Genomic DNA, 19,342 nt, shown 5'->3' with positions numbered 1-19,342 from the left:
TGCTGACATCACTGCCATTGTACTGGTCGGGGAAAATGGCAAAAAGCGATTGTGCTGCAAAACAATTGGCGCGTTTGCTTCTGCAAAGTCACGGTATCTTTTTATTCTTGTTCTTTGACGCTTGCTGGCGGAATTTTAATGACAATGTTCGCTGTGGCTGTGGCTTTGTCGCGACAGATGGCGTGGCAGCTGAAGGCAAGTGTGCGTTTCGGTTGACTTTTTCAAATTTGATTTTTTAATGTAACCAGTCAACAACAAAGTCGGCATTAAAATATTTAGTCATCCAGCGGCGCTCGTCGGGAGTGAAATAATTTGGAAAAACAAAAGACAAACCACTTCTTTGCCAGCTTTGGAAAGTCACGGTGCAGAGAGATGCCAGCGCAACAAAGCATTCACCGCATACGCAGCGCCCAAAAAAGGTCCTGTTGGTGCCAACAACAAGACAAAACGTATTCAAGTGCCGCAGTCGTAAGTAGATGGATGCCTAAGAACCCACGTACCGCGGCGCTGACTGCTGGGGATTAAGTGTTTAATCCTTTTACAATGATTGCTGTGCTATTGTTGCTGGCAGCGTCGTCGTCGTTTGTCTTTGAGGTTTTTAGCAGTCGCGGCGTATTTGTAGAGGCCGCGCTTTGTAAAGAGTCTAAAAACGTGGAGAGAGTAGGAAACTGGCTTGGCGAAATGGAGCTCCATTCATGTTGTCAGTGGATGTCTGTTCTTTTGTTGTGGTTGAATTTGTTTTTGTTTGCGCCGTCATTTCGTTTATTTTGGGTGCTGCTGGGCGAGCTAATGTACAAGTATGTACGGTAAATGCTGCTAAACCAGCAACAGCAACTGGGAAAAGAAACAACAAAGTTTGTTTGTAATTAAAATCGGCAAATTTATTAAAATGAGCTTTGCGCTGCGATTATTTTATACCGCTACTGTGCTGCTAATTCAAACTGACGAAAGGACAGTTGTTGGCTTAACAATGAGGAATACAATTGCGGTTACAAAAACAACACATAATTTAGTGATTCAAATTTAAGCGTTTTTCCGTTATATTATTAAATTTGTGCTCATTTCATGCTTGCTTGTGTGTGTTGATAATTTCAGTTTGAAAAGTAAAATGCTTGTCTTGTTAGTAGTCCTGTGTTCTGAAATAAGGAACATCAAATAAGGTTAAGCGACTTTTAGAACACACAAGCTCATCTCGTAAACTTACATATTTTTCTGCATACTTATATACTATACATAATCAAGCATGTTTCATGATCCAATAATTTGAGTTTGGGTATAAAGTACCGCGATAACTTGAGTTCGAGTTCATCGCATGTTTCTTAGATTGATTTCTTAAAATGAAGGTAGTATTCTACTTCGTTCAATTTTGCTGAATTTTGAGCAGCCGAAATAGATAATAAAACAACCCCTGATCCCTTTAGTAGAAATCTTATACATAGCTTTCGAACCAAAAACTTTATAGATAGGAAAGTAGGTGAGCTGCCACCAAGGGCTCATTTAGCACTGGATGCGCCATTTTGATCCAGAATCCTTTTGGATATTTTCATCTTGCTATTTCAATGAAACTATTTACTTTATATCCGTCAAGCTGTGAGTTCGGCACCCGGCCGCAGTACGACTTCACACTGGATTGAATTTTTCAAGCCTACGACTCTCTCCAAAGGGTCAAGCCTAATGAGTAGATTGGTGCGAACTCCAAGGGCTGACTGCTCCCCGTGGTATCAGACTTAAGTCTCCTGTCAGACTTTGTAGCTTTTGCTACTGCCAGTTGAGCAACCCACAAACTCAATGACTGGTGATATTAGTCGCTTGAACTTCAAATGTCTTTTAATTAAAAGTCATCCCATCCAAAGTCTATAATATCATTTCAAGTTGAATATTTTAGCATCACTTCTGACAAAGACTTTGCAAAAGTTTCTAGGCAAGCCAAAAATACAGGCTTAGTGCATATGGATTTTAGTCGCCTCTTACGACCGCATACCTTACCACGGGCAAATTCTACGTCCTGTCCGCTGTTAGATCCAAATTATGGACAAGTGGAGTTGACCTGCCTGTGAGCTTAAAGTCTTCCTGCAAACGCTGGAATTAACCTGTGTCGTCAACAATTCATGTAGGTGGTTATTTTGTGCATTCTCCGCTAGTTATTCTATGGAACTCTACAGGCCTTTTCTATGCCTTGTACTTTCGCTCGAAAGCTGCCACCTGAATTTAGATTGAAAGATAAGAGATGTGAAGATCATTTGTGCATACCTCAGCCTCTGCTCCGTAGTCCATTTTTCACCCATCGTTAAAGAGAGAGGTAGTACACTTCTCCTCTACTAAACCTCTTCTCCAATCATGGATAGAAGGTAACCTTACGCGAAAACGTCTATTATCTAAACTTGAGAGGAGATAGTTTTCCTTGGGTTTAGCTGGTTCAGAATAGCGCGATGTCCAAAATCTTTCCGGCTCCTATCTCCTAATTCCAATATTCTCTTAGCATAACTTACTGCAACACACAGTTTAATACAAAGTGATAATGATGGTCCAGGTTGAGTCAATCTCACAGTAAATGAGAAGTTTATAACGAGCTGAGTCCGTCTATTCGAATGTCTCTATATACGCGAAATAGTCGCTTAGTTTTAGAGATATTAATTTGAAAGTTTTTATAAGTCCTTTTCTCCCCAAGAAACTGCTCATTTGTCGAAACTGCCGCTGTCGAACCACTATAACAAATATATGCCAAAACAACTGACCGATAAAATCAAGTTTTTGTATGAAACACTTTTTTATTTGACAATAAGTCTTCCCGAAATCAGTATTGTGGAGTGGAATGAGTGGTCAAACTCAAATTCTTGTATGAAAACTTTTTTTATTTTGAAGTGTTTTATAGCTAAATTAACATTTAGTCTTGCTTTTAAATAACAGTAAAGCCTATATACTATAATTCGGCAAACAGAGAGTTCTGAATACATTGCTTATAAATTTAAATTTTTGAATTGCCGTAAGTACTTAAGTTAATTTTTTCAAATTTTTTTAGTCGCATGCAAGGACTGAAAGCTCATTTGAAACGGAGAACTTTAACACAGTAAATTACTGATTCAGTAAACTGACATGATCAAGCCATTTTGGAGTGTGTTCTTCGCATGTCAGGAAGGGCATAAGTAAGCAACACACAATGATTACACACGTTCATTTCAATATACATTATATATATATATGTATATATGTATATATCCACCAAATGTTGTGTACTTTGAATCCACCTCCATAACAACCGTTTTGAAATGGTATCTCATCATACGGAGGCATGAATAAATAAAGGTAAACAGGCCAATCGTTGCGGGTAGAGAGAAATGTGAAAGCATGCACGCGAATATTTGTAGGCGGCTGAAGATGTGAGTGCTTGTGTGAGTGTGTGTTTAAAATGCCACTGAAAGAAAAGTGCAAACACATTGTGGGGCTAATACGCACGCACTGCTTATGTGCGATTCAAGTGTGAATATAACAAACACACGAAAGCATGCATACATAAAGTAGCACGCATGAAAATGCGGATGATGGCGTGCGCGGCTTTGCACACGTGTGGTTGAAGTACCAATAATAATTCCAGAACTCGTAATACCCAATAATGCGATTTGCATATTTCTATGAGTATATTTGCAGAGTTTTTTATTAAGTACACATGCACAAACATACATATCTATATCTATTATATACAAAAGTGTTTTTGTAATTGCAAATTACTAAATTAAGCTTGAAAGCCTCATTAACCTTCATATAAATCGAGATAAGGAGCAAATTGAGTTTTCAATATTTGTCACATTTATTTTAAGCGCATAGCTATAAGTTTCTTTCATTTGTTTTCAAAGGAAACATATACGATTGTGGATGGTGAAGAGCGCATACTGATAAGAAACTAATTCTAATTGGTAATGTTTGACTCATCACTGTGGCACTCATGTGTGTTATATTTATGTATAATAACTATGTGAATACAGAGTACGGATATGGTACGGATATTTTGACATATATATATGATTAAAGGATATGTATGGTACATACTAAGTGAGCCAAAAATACGAAGATTGTCATAAAACGAAGTAGAGTTTAGATTTGTCGCAATAAAATCCTGGTTCAAGGTGTATCAGGATTTTCATTCCATTAAACTTTTTTAAAAGTCATGAAGGCTCGCCCTCTAGGATTAGAATTTCTTCATACGCTAAGCAAATGCCCACTCTATGCCCAGGTATATCGTCTCCTAAAATGCAAAATAACGTAACAGCACTTTTCCTAAGTTTGCAGGCGAAGGAAAAATATTATACTAGAAATTACTAATTTTCAAACAAAATTTGAGTTTTGGTTATAAAATGGTTATATATTGGTTACTATATTGGTTATATATTGGTTATATATTGGTTATGTATTGGTTAAATATGGGTTATATGTGACAGTGGAAGCTGAAAATTTTATGAAATAAAAAACTCAATTACAGTTTTTTTGATAATACGTTATATTGCATTTTAGGTGACAATACGCTTCTTAATTCTCTTATTTTATTCGGTTTTCACTATTTCGTCTTTCTAACTGTACATAACCCCTTAAATCGATCACTCTAGGCTATGGAACATTTATGTATATGAAAAATACTTGCATGCTCCATGATGCTCATAAAAAAATTATGCTCAGCTTATGTACTCGTATATCGTATGCTTACCAATAGGAATAGCCCATAATCTTCCTTCAGCAACATGTTGCTTTTGGATAAATTTTTCCGAATTGTTGCAGTAATATTACTCCGAAATGTAGCGGCAATATTTCGCTATTCTCTCGTCGTCAGAGAAAATAAAATGTGTTCTCGCCGCTCTCGTTAGTCTCTCTGGCACGACGCTACCTATAGCAACATTTAATTTGTTGAACCTTAGCAACATTATTCGAAAGCAGTGAATGCTCTCAGTGCATTTGCTACATTCTCTGTAAGCTGCGGCCGATAAGATTTGTCTTCTATTTTGTTGTTGCGCCTTCCGCAGAATGCTCTCGCCGGCAATTTAGTTCTTCCGCGTAGGTCATCGTGCGAAGATATTCAAATTTAAACGTGTAGTCATAGTTTAATGAATGGTTTGTGACATTAAATAGACGAAATTTGTGTCGAGAGGCAAATGTCAAACTGTGTCTTAAAAGTCTTTCGCAGATTAAATTTAATGTTTAAATTTTGAGACGGATTTTTTTGGCAGCCTACACTAAAAATCTAAACATTTTGAAATTAAATTAATCTCTACAAATACATCACTATACATAGGAGTCGGTATCGGCTACAGTTTCGATGAATACTAAACGGAAAAGTTTAGTAAGAAATGTTCCATGGCTACAACTCTTCGACAGCCCATAGGGAACACTTGACTCGTAAGCATCATATTTATATATGAATATGTTTATATATAATATATTTGAGTATACGTATCTATAAATACATATGTAAATCATTGAATAATTAATGCCTATACAAATTGTGTATAGCTCATGTGGAGTGTTTGGCGAAGGAGAGTCATAAAATGGGGCGTTGCCTACTCTTACTCTTTAGTACCTTTCTAAGCGGTGCTTAATATGTTGTTCAAAATTAAATTTTTTTGGTTCATGCCAATGTTTTATGTTACATACGTATAGTATGTATGTATATTTATGAATATCTGGGAGATTACAATACTAAGTGAGGCAATGCTTTTGTGCCTATTTAAAATTATTTAAGATTCATTTTCCGTTCGCAACTCTTCTTCTGATATATTGTAACAATGCTGCGCCAATCTGCCATATTAATATTGGAAAGCTTTCCTTTTTAAATTTGCAAAAAGTTGAACCAAAAATAGTTATCTTTTAATTCTGGTTTTTGTGAAACTACAAGTATATTCTAAAATCTATGTATTTTGAAGTTTGTTGCAATTTGTATTATCCCAAGTACCAGACAGTGGCAAATTGAAGTAGTAACCTTAAGGTTTTGTTAAATCAGCTGCTAATTTCCGATTTTGCCAATATATGTATATAGATTTCTCGTTTTTCCGATTGTGTTGCAGCACAAAATCTCTAATATCTCCAGTTGCATTGTTAAGAAAATAAATAAACTATAATATAACTTATAGAAACGAATAAATGGCGTTTAATAGGTATACAATAGGTATACTTGGTTAGATAAAGTTCATAAAATATACTCATAGATATTCAGTTTGGAGACATTTATACTAGATCAGGTAAGATAATTTTTGAAAGAAGAAAAACAAATCATTGTCGACTCAGAGCCGTTGCAAATGAAAAATTAAATAACAAAAACTAAAGGAAATTATTTTACGAGCGATCTGAGTTCGGGAAGAGGGTTTTCTAAGCATTAAAATGGATTAACACGATTTCCGTAAAAACTTCGAGTGTTGTAGATAAAAGGTGTTTACAATAAAACAATCTATGACTTTAGTATTAAGTGATCGTCTCAGTGTGACCCTCCGAAAATTACCGATTTTCGCGATTTTTTTTTATTTATGAAATTAACCAATCAGTCTGCTTTTTTTATAAATAAATACATTAATGGCAAATACAAAATTTTTATTTTTTATATTTATTTATTGGGTTATTAAATTGTTGAAATGACACGTAGAAAAAAGATACTGTTCGATATCCGCGATTGCGGCCGCAATTTCGATATAGAAAATTTTTAAAAAAGATTATTAATCTGTAGGAAACTCGCTATCGCGCTATGGAGAGTTTTTGTTTTTGAATTTTGACACAATTGCGGCGACTTGAACAAAATATATCGAATTTGGCCCTTTTTTATAGAAAAAAAAGGAAGTTAAAAAAACGAAAGCGAATAACTTTAGAAATATTCTCTACAAATTGGAAGTAAGTATCTTCAAAACTCTCCCTTTGAGAGTGGAAGCCGTTTTGAAAAACACCAGCATGCATTCGATATTGCATGAACACCTGGCCGTAAAAAAGGTTCGTTCTCGTTGGATCCCGCACAATTTGACAATCGCTCAAAAAAAGGCTCGTGTGGATTGGTGTAAAAAAATGAAAACGAAAACGAAACGAAAAGAAAAACGATCGCGGTGCTTCAAAAGACGTTTATAAAATCGTCACAGGTGACGAATCATGGATCTATGCGTATGAGCCAGAAACAAAACAGCAATCGACCGTGTGGGTCTTCCAAGACGAGCCAAATCCAACGAAAAAAAAAAAAACCATTTTCATTGATAAATACGCATATTTTCATTATTAGGCAGAAATATATATAGCAGCCCTCGTATATCCATTATGAGATAGACGCTGGTACTTTCTTTCTTTTCTTCACACAAATCTAAAGTAAGAAGCAGCGCCATCCATATGCTGCGTTCGTATAATTCCCCGGTAATGAATATGTGTTCATCAATTTGCAATGGCGCTCCTTATGCTAAAGAGACTACTATAAAATAATCAATACCTCGTATTTTGCCCGTTTTACGCGCCTTCTATGCAATTTGTAGACAAAGCATAATAAATTCCACTCTCAGTGCTTTGCCTTTCAACATCAACAAGTAGCAATCAGTAAGCGCAACAACGAAGGCGTGACAAGAGTGCGACTGCGGTCTTATATCGGCAGTAAGTACCAAGCAAGGCTGATGGCATACAACAAAAAACTTGCGCTCAGGAGCAAATCGAAGTGCGTCAACATAAGAGGTTGCGATTGTTGTTTCAAACAACACACACACACACACCATTCACAAATCAATTTGCCAAGCAAATCGAGGCGTAATCCAAGAGACAGAACGCATAACTGTGCGCGCAAATTGAAAATTGTGAAATGGAAATCAGTGACAGACAATGCAAGCCAATAACTCCAGTAAAACAATATCGTCATCAACGCGAGCGCAAGCGCTAAGTGCGGAAATTTACACGTCTTGCAGAATATTTATGATGCAATGCGGGCATGTAAGAGCAGACAAATACAACAAAGCCACACGCTACACAAAAGCTTGAGCTTCAGTGTGAGTAAGCCTGCTTGGCATTACAAATGCGGCGATATTAGTCACAATAACCGCGCAACATATTCCGTATTCCGTCCCTCGCCACAGCGCACGCATATCGCTGTTTGGCTGGCTTTGTGCTGAGCGCAGCAGCTGAGTGACGTGACTAATGGCAAACGAGACGGTGAAAAATGCGTGAATCCTTAGACAAATAGGCAGGCGAGTGGCATATGTGCAAATGCATCCAGCGCCAAAGCACAACAAGAACAAAATCGTTTAGCATAGTATGCCATCGCCAGTATAGGAGCCCGCGTCGGCGGCAGCGTATGTACTGTATTACATAAGGAATTATGCAAATCCTACAAGAGGCTCAGCGAGAAGCCGGGCTGCTGTTGAAATTGCGTTGCTTGGGGTTGATGGAGCGGCGGTGGCGGTAGTGGCAGGTGAGATCACCCTCTTTGAGGACAACAGTTGCCTTGCTTAGTAAGCATTACAGGTCTGCTGTTGAAACCTAAAGTGGAGTGCTTGTAGTGTACTAAGAATTACGGGCCACACCTTATGTGATATTTCATATAATCACATTTTCTTTCATATTTCCATGGGCCAAACATGTAAAAACAACATACTAAAATTGTAAGTTGATAGCTCAAAAAGTTTATGAGTTATGGCTTTCCAAATTGTACCCATTCAGTTCAATAAGTTTCATCCGCATTTATGATAATGCTTTTCGAAAGATAATTTTCGAATTTACTGTAATGATTACTTGGAAACAAATCATTCAATCACCATCAATCAGCTTGATGTCTGTTCTTACACTGTCTAGTTCCTAGTTTTGAGTTATTGATCCGAAATTTGCATCTGTTCTTTTCTCACCAAAAAACTGCTCATTTGTCGGAAGGGCCGATACTGGATCACTGTGGCACACAGCTACCACACAAACCAAATGAGCGGAATCAAGTTCTTCTGAGAAACCTTTTGTATGTATTTGTGATGGGTATTACAGTTTCGCTGCAATCGAAGTTAAAGGTTTTTTTTCATCAACGGAGAAGACCAGATTTGTTTAGAGCCATCGGAGAACGCTTGTAACTCGAAAAAGATTTAAAATTTTCGTAACAAATTTTATAGTGTATTCCTAAAACATGTACATTAATACCTGGTTGTAGATATACATATATTATTTAAGGCGGTGTTGGACTTGTATGAGTTTGGGGCGGCTGAGACAAGACAAGACTTCAACATTTACGCGTATTTGGTATTAACTAACAGTATCTTATAACATACTAAATTAATAAATCGACTTTCATGTTTACATTACTTGAATTCCCCAAGGTCATAATAATACTTGTACGTAGAGAATTGCTTCCACCCTTTAAAATAACTCTCGAGCCAAATCAAGCAGTGCCGCAAGCGTGCGCCCCTGCATGAAATCTCAACCGACTGTGTTTTGTTGTTATTTTTGCAGTCTTCGTTTTACTACGTCGGCAGCATAGCAAATAAATTTTTAAATCCTTGCGACCAGACAAGTAGATTTGTTTTGCTCATAAATACAGACAAAGGCCACATTAGAACGTGTTCACAGACTTACACATCCGAGAGTAGCTGAAAGCACATATCCGGGGGTAGTATGTTTTGAAAAACTGTAACCGCTTGCTTGTGTACTTGAAAACTAAATGGAAACATTTGAAAATGAAACTAGCTGAATGTGTTCGTACTCGCGCATTTGAAATTCATCAAAGTGTATTTACCAAGTGTATACATATGCATGTAGGTAGACACATACATGTATGTATGTGAAATAAATAAAAATGTCACCTAAAATGCAAAACAGCGTATCATCAAAAAAAAAAAAAAAATCAAAAATCGCTGTCAGATATAATAACCAATATATGTATAACCATTTTATTACGAAAACTAAAGTTTTGTTTCATTAATTATATTGTTAACCAATATAACCGTTTTATAACCAAAACTCAAATTTTGTTTCAATTTGGGTGATTTCTATTCGTTATTATTAGTTTTTTTCTTAACCTGTAAACTCATGAAAAGTGATGTTATGTTATTTTGCATTTCAGGTGACTATATGTATGTATATAATAAAAGCAAATAAAATAGGCAACAATTCGTAACCGCTATTTAGCTAAGCGCTGCTGTTCCGAGCAAGCATTACTTGGTGGATCTACTATTTTTGCGCTCATTGTGTCCTTACTTAGTACGTAATTAGTCCCTTCAGCTGATTGGTGGCAAATTTAAAGATTTAAAGTTATATTTTTTCGGAAATCAAAGTTGAAATGAAACGCAAATAATATTTAAACATATATTGCGACTACAACATCTATTGACCGGACACACCTTGTAGCTGTTATACAAACTGATCAAATAAAATGCAGTGCTTGTATGAGAAACTTTTTTAATTGACGAGATATCTTAACGAAATTCGGTATGAATCATTGCTTGAAGCAACGATACAATCTCAGAGATAATTGTTCAAATCTGATCACTATAGTATATAGCTGTCATACAAGCTGAAAAATCAAAATCAAGTTCTTGTAGGGAAAACTTTTTTATCTGATGAGATATCTCCACGAAATTTGGTAAAGAATATTATCTAAGGCAAAGCTATAATTCTGAAAAAAATTGTCAAATCGGATCACTACAGCATGTAGCTGTCAAACAAACTTAAGGATCAAAATCAAATCTTTCTATGGAAAACTTTTTTAATTGACTATGCATCCTCACGAACTGTGTCATGGATTACTGTCCAAAGCAACGATATAATCTAATCAGGCTGCTATAAAATATAGCTAGCTTATAAAGGCTATAATTAAAGTTTAGTCAAATAAAAACCAAAAATACGCTAATTAAAATGATCAAAAACCAACTTGCTACACGTACTTCCCTCACTAGTAAGAAGGAAAAGGTACAAATATTCAAAAAAAAATCTAATATTCTAGCAACTACTACAAATTTAAATTTTTTTATTCATTTCCACTTAAATTTTCCTTTCTAACAAGAATTCTTAATAAACTGATTGAATAATGGCAAAATCCAAAACAAATTGCTTTAAGAAGCATGTTGACGGCGCCAGCGCTTTTATCCAAACGCTTCTCAGTTACCACGACATGCTTGAATAGTTATAACCTCATTTGAATGCCGCACAAGCGTTTCTCAAAGTCCTTCATAAGTTTGTAGATGTGTGCGTTGGTGGTCGCCATCCCCTACAGCGGCATGTCTTCGGTGACAGCCACTTAAAAGCGGCGCCTGTGGGACGCTGTTGCTTTGCCACTTCACCTTCATAGTGCTGTTGTAAACAATCAACAAAACAAAAGAAGAACTGAACTTTCTAAAAAATGAAAATAATGCAAATTTGATGCGATGTTGTTTTAAATTATACTTCCGAACTTGCGACTATAAATAAATCACAAACAATAACAGATTCATTCAATATTTGCTATACCACGTGGAACAGCATTATGTGGCAGGGCGGGGTGTTACAAACAGAAAGCATGTACTGTAAGCAGATACTGACTTTATTTATCTGTTATACAAATGTATATATTTAGATAGATATTTTGTCAATATTAATATAGCTATATTTAAAGCGATTTGAAAATTATCCTCTAAATTTGTCAAGCTTTAATATCAAACGTTCTAAGTATATCGAATCCGTGCTGTAAGTTACTTCGATTCAAGTATCAATTATTCAATTAAGTCCAAAGTCAATAGCTAGTATTTATTCCAACTCAAATTCGTAAATTTATCGGATTTCATAGTTGAATATAACGAAAATCTGCTTAGCCTGACAACCATTCAAAATGTATTTGCAAATATTATTTATGAATATTCAAAAAATACTAAAGCAATGAAAGTAGATTAGCATTTTATTTCATTTGCCAGCAAATGCTTTGTTAAACAAACTTTAAGCACAGATTTCATATGAATACACGTTTAGTTTGAAGCACCAAAAGCTCTTAAATTAATTAAAATTTTCCAATATTCATGTGAAGCGGCTTTAAATATAATTTAAGGATTTATGAAAAACTGTTTTTACAAAGAAAAAAAATTGTGGGCAAAAAAAAGAAAGACTTTTTAATTTAAGCTGCGTGCGAAAAGCTATTCATCGAAATATTCTTTTTGTTTTAAGTTTGTATGAGTGTCAGTGATATATGTGCCAACTGCCATAGCAAAACAGTCATTACTATTTAGTATATGCTTGTCTTTTAGAAGTTCATAAAGTGAATTCCGCGATTTTTATGTTGAGTGCAATTATTCAGCAAAGAAGTTGGAATATCGGAAATATCAATGAAACCCATTTTGAAGGATTATTTCGGCTTTAGAAAATTGAGAGCACGATTGGCTCCAAAATGACTGAGTTTTATCGAAAAGAAGGTTGTATTAACGTCTGTCTGAAACAATGCTTTCCGACTACCAGAATGTCATAAAACGTATTATTACTGGCGATGAGTTTTGGACTTATGCATACGACCCGGAAACAGACGATCAGTCGGCCCAATATTGTGGAAAAGGTGAGCCGAAACCGAAAAACCGACGTCAAAGCAACTCAAAATTCAAGCTTAAGGTGACAGTTTTCTTCGATTATCGAGATAAGGTGAACTGTGAGCTCTTTCCGACAGGCCAAACTGTTCACAAGGAAAAGGATTCGTAAACAGATGCCATTATTATGAGCCGACAACCCTTGGTTTTTTTCACCACGATAATGGTTCTTCGTGAGTTTTTCGAAAAATTTTCAATCAATATTGTACCGCAACTATTGTGTCCGCCTGATTTAGCTCCGTGTGACTTCTGGCTATTCAGCGAATTCAAACGACCGCTCCAGGGAAACCAAGACCGAGTCAATTGAAGGCATTAAACACGAATCGCTATCCGCATTGAAGCCTATTTTTGAAATTGACTTTAACAACTGTTTCAAAGACTTAAACAAACTTTAACACAGGTCCGGCCAAGCGGGAGATTACGCAGATTTTGAAAAATAAATTAAGAATTTCTCTAAAAAGTCTTATATTTTGCTCATAGCACTTAGCGTAGCGGCGTGTTAAGGCTTACAGAAGTCTTTAAAATTTCAAATATTTTCTAGCCTCTGACCAGCTACCAAGCACGTGACTATGAAATAGAAGTGCTCAAGGGGATAAGCTCTGGGTCAATTAAGCGATATGCATGCATAAAATACGAGCTTTGTGCACACACAAGCATCGGGTATGCGAAAGTAATTGAAATGTTTTTATTTTAAGCCCGACAAGCATGAGAAAGGCACTGACACATGTCGGTTATTTACCTTGCGAATGTCAAGACATAAATAAGCTGAAGCAGACGCATGTAAATGGCATGTAAATGGCATGTTTACTGTCAGTGCGGAGAGAGCTGCGAACTCTTTGTTTTCAGCAATATATTTAACTTACAAAAAGAAGACAACTTTTGACAATATAAGACAACTTAGTCAAGTTTTTTCACACGCCTTTATTTTTTACTTTATATATCCCGAACAGAGTATATTAAGCCTACTTAGCCTTGAGAACTTGTGGTCTCGAGAAACTGTGTTTTTGAAGAAGCGATCTTCATGGCATTTTACACATGCCTTTGCGATAAAATTCTTAAAGACTTGGATGAAGGATTTTTTTCGATTACAACTATTTGAAAAATATATATCTCAGAATTTTCACTGAAATTTTATTTTTTTTTGTATAAATGTCTGCTAAAAATCTAATTTTCAATGTTTTTCCTTCGTCCAGGTTCTAAGTTAAGACTTTGACTAAAGAATGTATTTTTTACTTCAGATGATCCTGTAAGAAGTTATCCTGCCAACGCGGACGTATCTTCTTTCCCAGGGGTCACCAGAAATGGCGTCGCAATGGCCGAGATTAAATTTTTGTTTTTTCTAAATATTTCAGATGTTCTGTGATAATAGTGTATGTTTGTAACAATAAAAAATTTTAATTAAATATTTCTATTTTTATATTAGAAAAAAATATATATTTATGTATTAGGGAAAAAAATGCTGTTTTTTACCCGAGGGAACCCGTGTAACCCCTTAAGATCTATTGACCTCGAAAAGTTCTTCTTTTGAAGAGTTTCTTCCACGTTGCAGATGACGTGTTCAACAGCTGGTCCTGATTGTTTTGAAGCCATTTTGTCACACTGATAGTTCGCCAACATTGTCTTAGGTGGCTGTAATGCAGGATTTCAGTAATAGGTCGCCTACTATCTGTATGCTGTCTATGTCTTTGTGGGCCTGCTTAGTCAAATATTATATGTTCACCATTCTTAATTACAAAAAAACATTAATTTTTAGTTATTATTATTTTTAGTTAGTAATTTTCATAATAATGGTTTTACATAATTATCGATAAGCAGAAAACACAAAACGTTCTTGTATGACTAATGCATTAATTGTCCTACAATATTGTTTTTCCACACTTCCTTGAGTAAAATTCGCAGGAATCTATTTAATTGCTTACCGCAATTACCGAAATGTAAACGTCGACCTTGATCTGTCTCAAAATCCATCACATTTGCAAAACAATACAGCACTCATGTATTTTGGCATTGCTCTGATGGATTTGATACCTCATTTAGGCAGCCGAGATGCGTGCGGACGAAGCAATTATGTTTTCGTATGTAGCTACGTTGTCAAGAACAACAGCTCCTGCGTGTGCATAGACGTCGATCTAAATTCATTTGCATATTTGTGCAACCAATTTCCGTAGAAAAATGCTTTAGCTTGAAAATGGTTCAGTTCATTGTCTTGTTCGACTCATACTGAGAGATGTATTTTCGACGTAATTGCACTAATTGCTGCACAATAAAATTGCTTAACTAGTTCTCGGTATCGAACAAAACCAACTAGAAAGGCTTGAAAGCCAGGATGTTTGCAGCAAATGATGTGGTCATAACGACAGGTGCATATGTAAGAAATATTGCACTGAAAGTGGTTTCAAAGGGTTTGGCGGCATGGTAAAGATATTTTCAACTTCATAAAAGTACTAATCCTCAATGTTTTCATCACATTAAGGGTATATCGACGCTAAATGTCAGACTATTATTGTAATATATTTTCTGGTTTTCTTGACTGTCATACCTGTACCTCTGTGCGCTTTTAGAAAATCAGTCAATTATTTAGCCAAATACAAAACCTCGTTTGAGTATATTTTTCTTAAGCGAAAGAACTTGCTCACTCCACAATTCCATGTTTTTGAGAGGGTAAACTATTGGCTAAACAGCGAATTTCATTTCCATTCTAATGTGAGACTTCTTTCATTGCCATGATATTATGAGATGGCCATTCGTTTGTAAAGCCCTTCGAGACTATAAACCCACTTATTTTACAGTAAAAAATATACATATGCATATGTATATGTTTACAGAAGAGGTGTTTATATAAATTTAGCTCTTTTGATTTGCGCTAAAATATGAAAAGAGGCAGAATACCATAGCTTAGCAATTCACTTTCTAGCCAATGTCCCTTTTTGGTGATAAAATATGCTGCATTCGTGACTCTTGTTGGATTATGAAGGTTGCCATATGTTCATATCAACAATGTATTCTGATTATGCAACACTTGTTGCCGCTATTATAGGATTGTGGGTCGCTTGCTCGGGAACTGTTTACATTTGCTACATCATACAAAATTTATATTTATATCTGACCTTTTGAAAGGGGTCAAAACTTTGAGAAAGCATCACAATTTTTAGCGTTGCTCAAATGATCCGCAAAGTGTTGTGCGAAAGTGCTAAATGAGATATTCTTTAGTTTTAGTAGGGACTTAATGGAGTAAAATTGCCTACAATATAAGCCTGTGAAAATTACCTGTCGCAGTTTTTCGCCGAGAAACCATAAAAGTTTTACACTGACGAAATAATGTCTCTAGCGGTAAATGGCAAAAAGCAGTCGAGCAAAATGGTGCAAATTTGGTTCATTAAAGTTCATTATAAATAAAAAAAATTATGTTGAATTTTGATCAAAAATACGAAAGGATTTTTCGACTACCCAATAATATTTTAGAGACTTCTGAAAACTTGTGGGTCCCGTACCATGCACCACTTTAACAGACATCCGCCATACATATGTAGCTGCAAATGAGCGCTTTGTGTTTAATGTACAGTCTCAAAAATATTTTTAGAAAATATACAAAAAACTGTCGTCCTCGACTTCAAGCTAGTAAATCTTTGTTGAAAACTTTAAACCTGTTGTTGTTCTTTGAAATGGAACATAAAAAAGAAATATTGCTGTAAAAGCTGAAATAAATTCCTTTTAATTATGCAACGCAATAACTATTAATCATTTACACAGTCTTCCCTGAGGACCTCTTATTTCGAGCTGTATTTTAATACATCACTTTTGCCTTTGCGCTGAAATTCTACTCTTAAAGAAATATATGCCTTAATTTTATTTTCAATTTTATTTAAATGTTGCCACCTTGTCCTTTACAGACGCCGAGCAACATTCAAGCACGTGCGTTTGCCCTTGACGTATACGCGTCTAAACGTAAAGACAACAATAAAACGAAAGCATTCGTCGCAATTTATGTGAACAGTTTGGTAAGAGAAGAAGTGCTCTGCCGAATTCCTGCCTCAATTCGTCTGTTGCCGTCGTCGTCGGCTTTTGTTACCTACGTCTGCCATTACATTACAGCTTCTGTGTACATATGTATAAAGCAGACGTTTCGCAATAGATTTGAGCTTCGAGCATCGCTGCGGGGCCAATAATAATCGCATAAAACCGACGTTAGTTAGTTATTGAGTAAAATATGCAAAGCATGAGCTGAGCAACGACGCCTGCCAAGTGCAAACAGGCGGCAGCAAAGGCGCACAGTGCCAAGGATCAGCGAGTATCAAGGGCATTTGCTGAGTGAATGAGGGGTAGACATACATACATATGAAGCACGAGTATATTAGCGAGTGAATGTGCGAGTGGGCGTTTGGGCAGGCGTTTGCCTCTCACTTTGCAGTGCGTGTAATGAATCCTGGCAACGGCAATTTGTAGGTCAGGTCAAATATGAGCATGCCGTTGTGTGACCCGCAAATGCCATGGATATTTTGTCAATCTTTCGAGTGTAGTAAATCATGTGTAAAAGTGTGTGTGTGTGTGTGTTAGTGGTTGTATAACGAGTCGCATGGCGTTTCAGCAATATGCTTAAGACACACCTATGGGATCTCGAAATAACGCCGACGGCACACACGTGTAAATTTCATAAGCTTAAAGCTTTCACAGGTCCTGTCCTCGCATTGTTTCTATATAATTATGTGTGTGTGGGGGTGTGTATGGCTTGGTCTAATAGGAGGTTAGACCCCATTTTCAATGTATTCATTATATTCATATGTAGTCTTTTGCTCTGGCATTTTTGAGTACTTTCACAAACTGCCATTGACGAGCTCTCAAAATGCCGGGTGCACATTGTTACTTTGTTTGCTATGTCGCATGGAATTGTTTGCTGCTACAACAAATATGCTAAGGCAAATAACACATTTTTTATGCTTTTGACTCCGGTTTTATTTTTCTTGATTTTAAGTACGTTCAAGAGCATAAATTTCATATTCTCGTTTATTTGCATAATTTTTATCTAACGTTAGACTACTATATACGGTCACAGCGCAAGTTCTAAGGCTATGAAATTGTGCTTCAGATGAAAGGAGGGTGCAACACTGAAAACTTTTACCAGATCATTGTACGACATGTTTCATAGCACCCTCCCTTTCGTTTGATGACTTAATTGACATTTTCACGAAGATAAAAGAAAATAAGCAACGGAATTGGAGAGTGTGAGGCCGAGGCTGGTGTATTCTAAAGCATTGTGTATGGTCAAGGTAAATAATGGAGGGTGAAACAATGTAATTTATTTCAATTGTATTTAGTTGCAACATTTCCTTGTAAACAATTCTTTTTTTTGTTCAGTAGTCTTCATGTAATTAAGTTAAAGTAAATTACGCAAAATAATGGAAAATGAACCGAAGCTAGAATGTTCCAATGTAATATGTAAAATGTCCCCATCTCACTGATTTAAAAAATAATCCGTACCAAATTTTCGGGAAGCTATTTCTTTAAGTAAGAAGTCTTTCCATATAAGGGAACAATATTTATCATTCAGATTGTATCGGAACTACATATTGTATCTATTGTCGTTCGGTATTGACGATTCCGACAAAAGAGCAGCTTATTGTGGAAAACATAATGTATAAACAAGTAAGAAAGAGCTAAGTTCGGGCACAACCGAACATTTTATACTCTTGCAATATGCAGGAATCAGACACAGAGAAATTCTTTAAGGTGTAAATTATCCTCTGGGGCGATCAAAATCCAAGCAATATAATATAAAGAAATATTATATATAACTCATACACTGACCAATATATCCGGCATAACTGTTAGAAAAACGAAATTACTTTTGTATGGCCACCATGGACACGCTTACTGAAGTCCAGGCGATGAACCCAATTTCCGACGGTTTTCAAGCATAAATCGACCTATGCTGCTGCAATTTCACGTTCGATATTCGTACGAAGTCAATCGTTGCTGGCTTGTTGGCATAGACCATAGACTTGACGTAGCCCCACAGTCTAACGGCTTTAAGTCGCACAACCGAGGCGGCCAATTGACCGGACCATTTAGTAAGATAACACATTCACCAAACTTGGTTTTCATCAAATCGATTGCGACATTCTATGTGTGAGTTGTGACGCTGTGCTGTTGAAACCACACATAATCGAAATCAAATTCGAGCCAAAAATATTAGGTTATCTTTGAGCGTTAACGATTCCCATTTGCAGTAAGGTGCTGGTCTTCATCATCATGAAATCAGTGCGGCGCAATGACAGCATCGGCCCATAAACCACACCAAACCGTCATTTTTTCTGGACACAATGGTCACTCATGGAGTACGTGTGGATTGCTGCCTGACCAATAATGCATTATTTGCTTATTGACGAAGCCATTCCAGCCAGAAATGATCATCGCTGAAGATGATTTTGCGATGAAAATCCGGATCCTTTTCAAGTTGTTGCTTAGCCCAATTCACGAACATATGACGATTCTTGGTCAATTGGCTTCAATATTTTCGCAAAATTCGCCACAATGACGCCACAGAGATGTCCAACGCTTGAGAACGACGTGTGAGAGACTGATTTGTGTCTCCCTCAATTGGTGCGCCAACGGCAGCAATATTCTCGACACAGTTCTGTTAAATTTTATAGCATCTCTCACGCTTCCTTCTGCATAACTAAATAAATTAAATTTTTGCTAAATTCGGTGCCCACTATTTAATATTTGTGTGTCAGTACGCGGTATATGATATGAAACTATTAAAGCTTATGCTGCGGCTCGATATCATGGTGTTTAACACAAAGAGGGGATTAATGTCAAACTATTACGAAACT

At 36.2% G+C, this 19,342-nt stretch overlaps 1 long non-coding RNA gene across 1 annotated transcript in view; it reads left to right on the top strand.

Moving 5' to 3' along the window:
- Positions 1 to 4,981: 4,981 nt before the first annotated feature.
- LOC125776448 (uncharacterized) overlaps positions 4,982 to 19,342 on the top strand; it is a 47,311-nt gene continuing 32,950 nt past the window's right edge. The window contains exon 1 of the long non-coding RNA XR_007421720.1: positions 4,982 to 5,382. This is a non-coding gene — a long non-coding RNA (uncharacterized LOC125776448). The remainder of the gene's footprint in view (positions 5,383 to 19,342) is intronic.

Source organism: Bactrocera dorsalis, chromosome 2 (assembly GCF_023373825.1).
Source record: "Bactrocera dorsalis isolate Fly_Bdor chromosome 2, ASM2337382v1, whole genome shotgun sequence".
Lineage (NCBI taxonomy): Eukaryota > Metazoa > Arthropoda > Insecta > Diptera > Tephritidae > Bactrocera > Bactrocera dorsalis.
The sequence above is the reverse complement of the archived record's forward strand: the minus strand, read 5'-3'. Positions and strand labels throughout refer to the sequence as shown.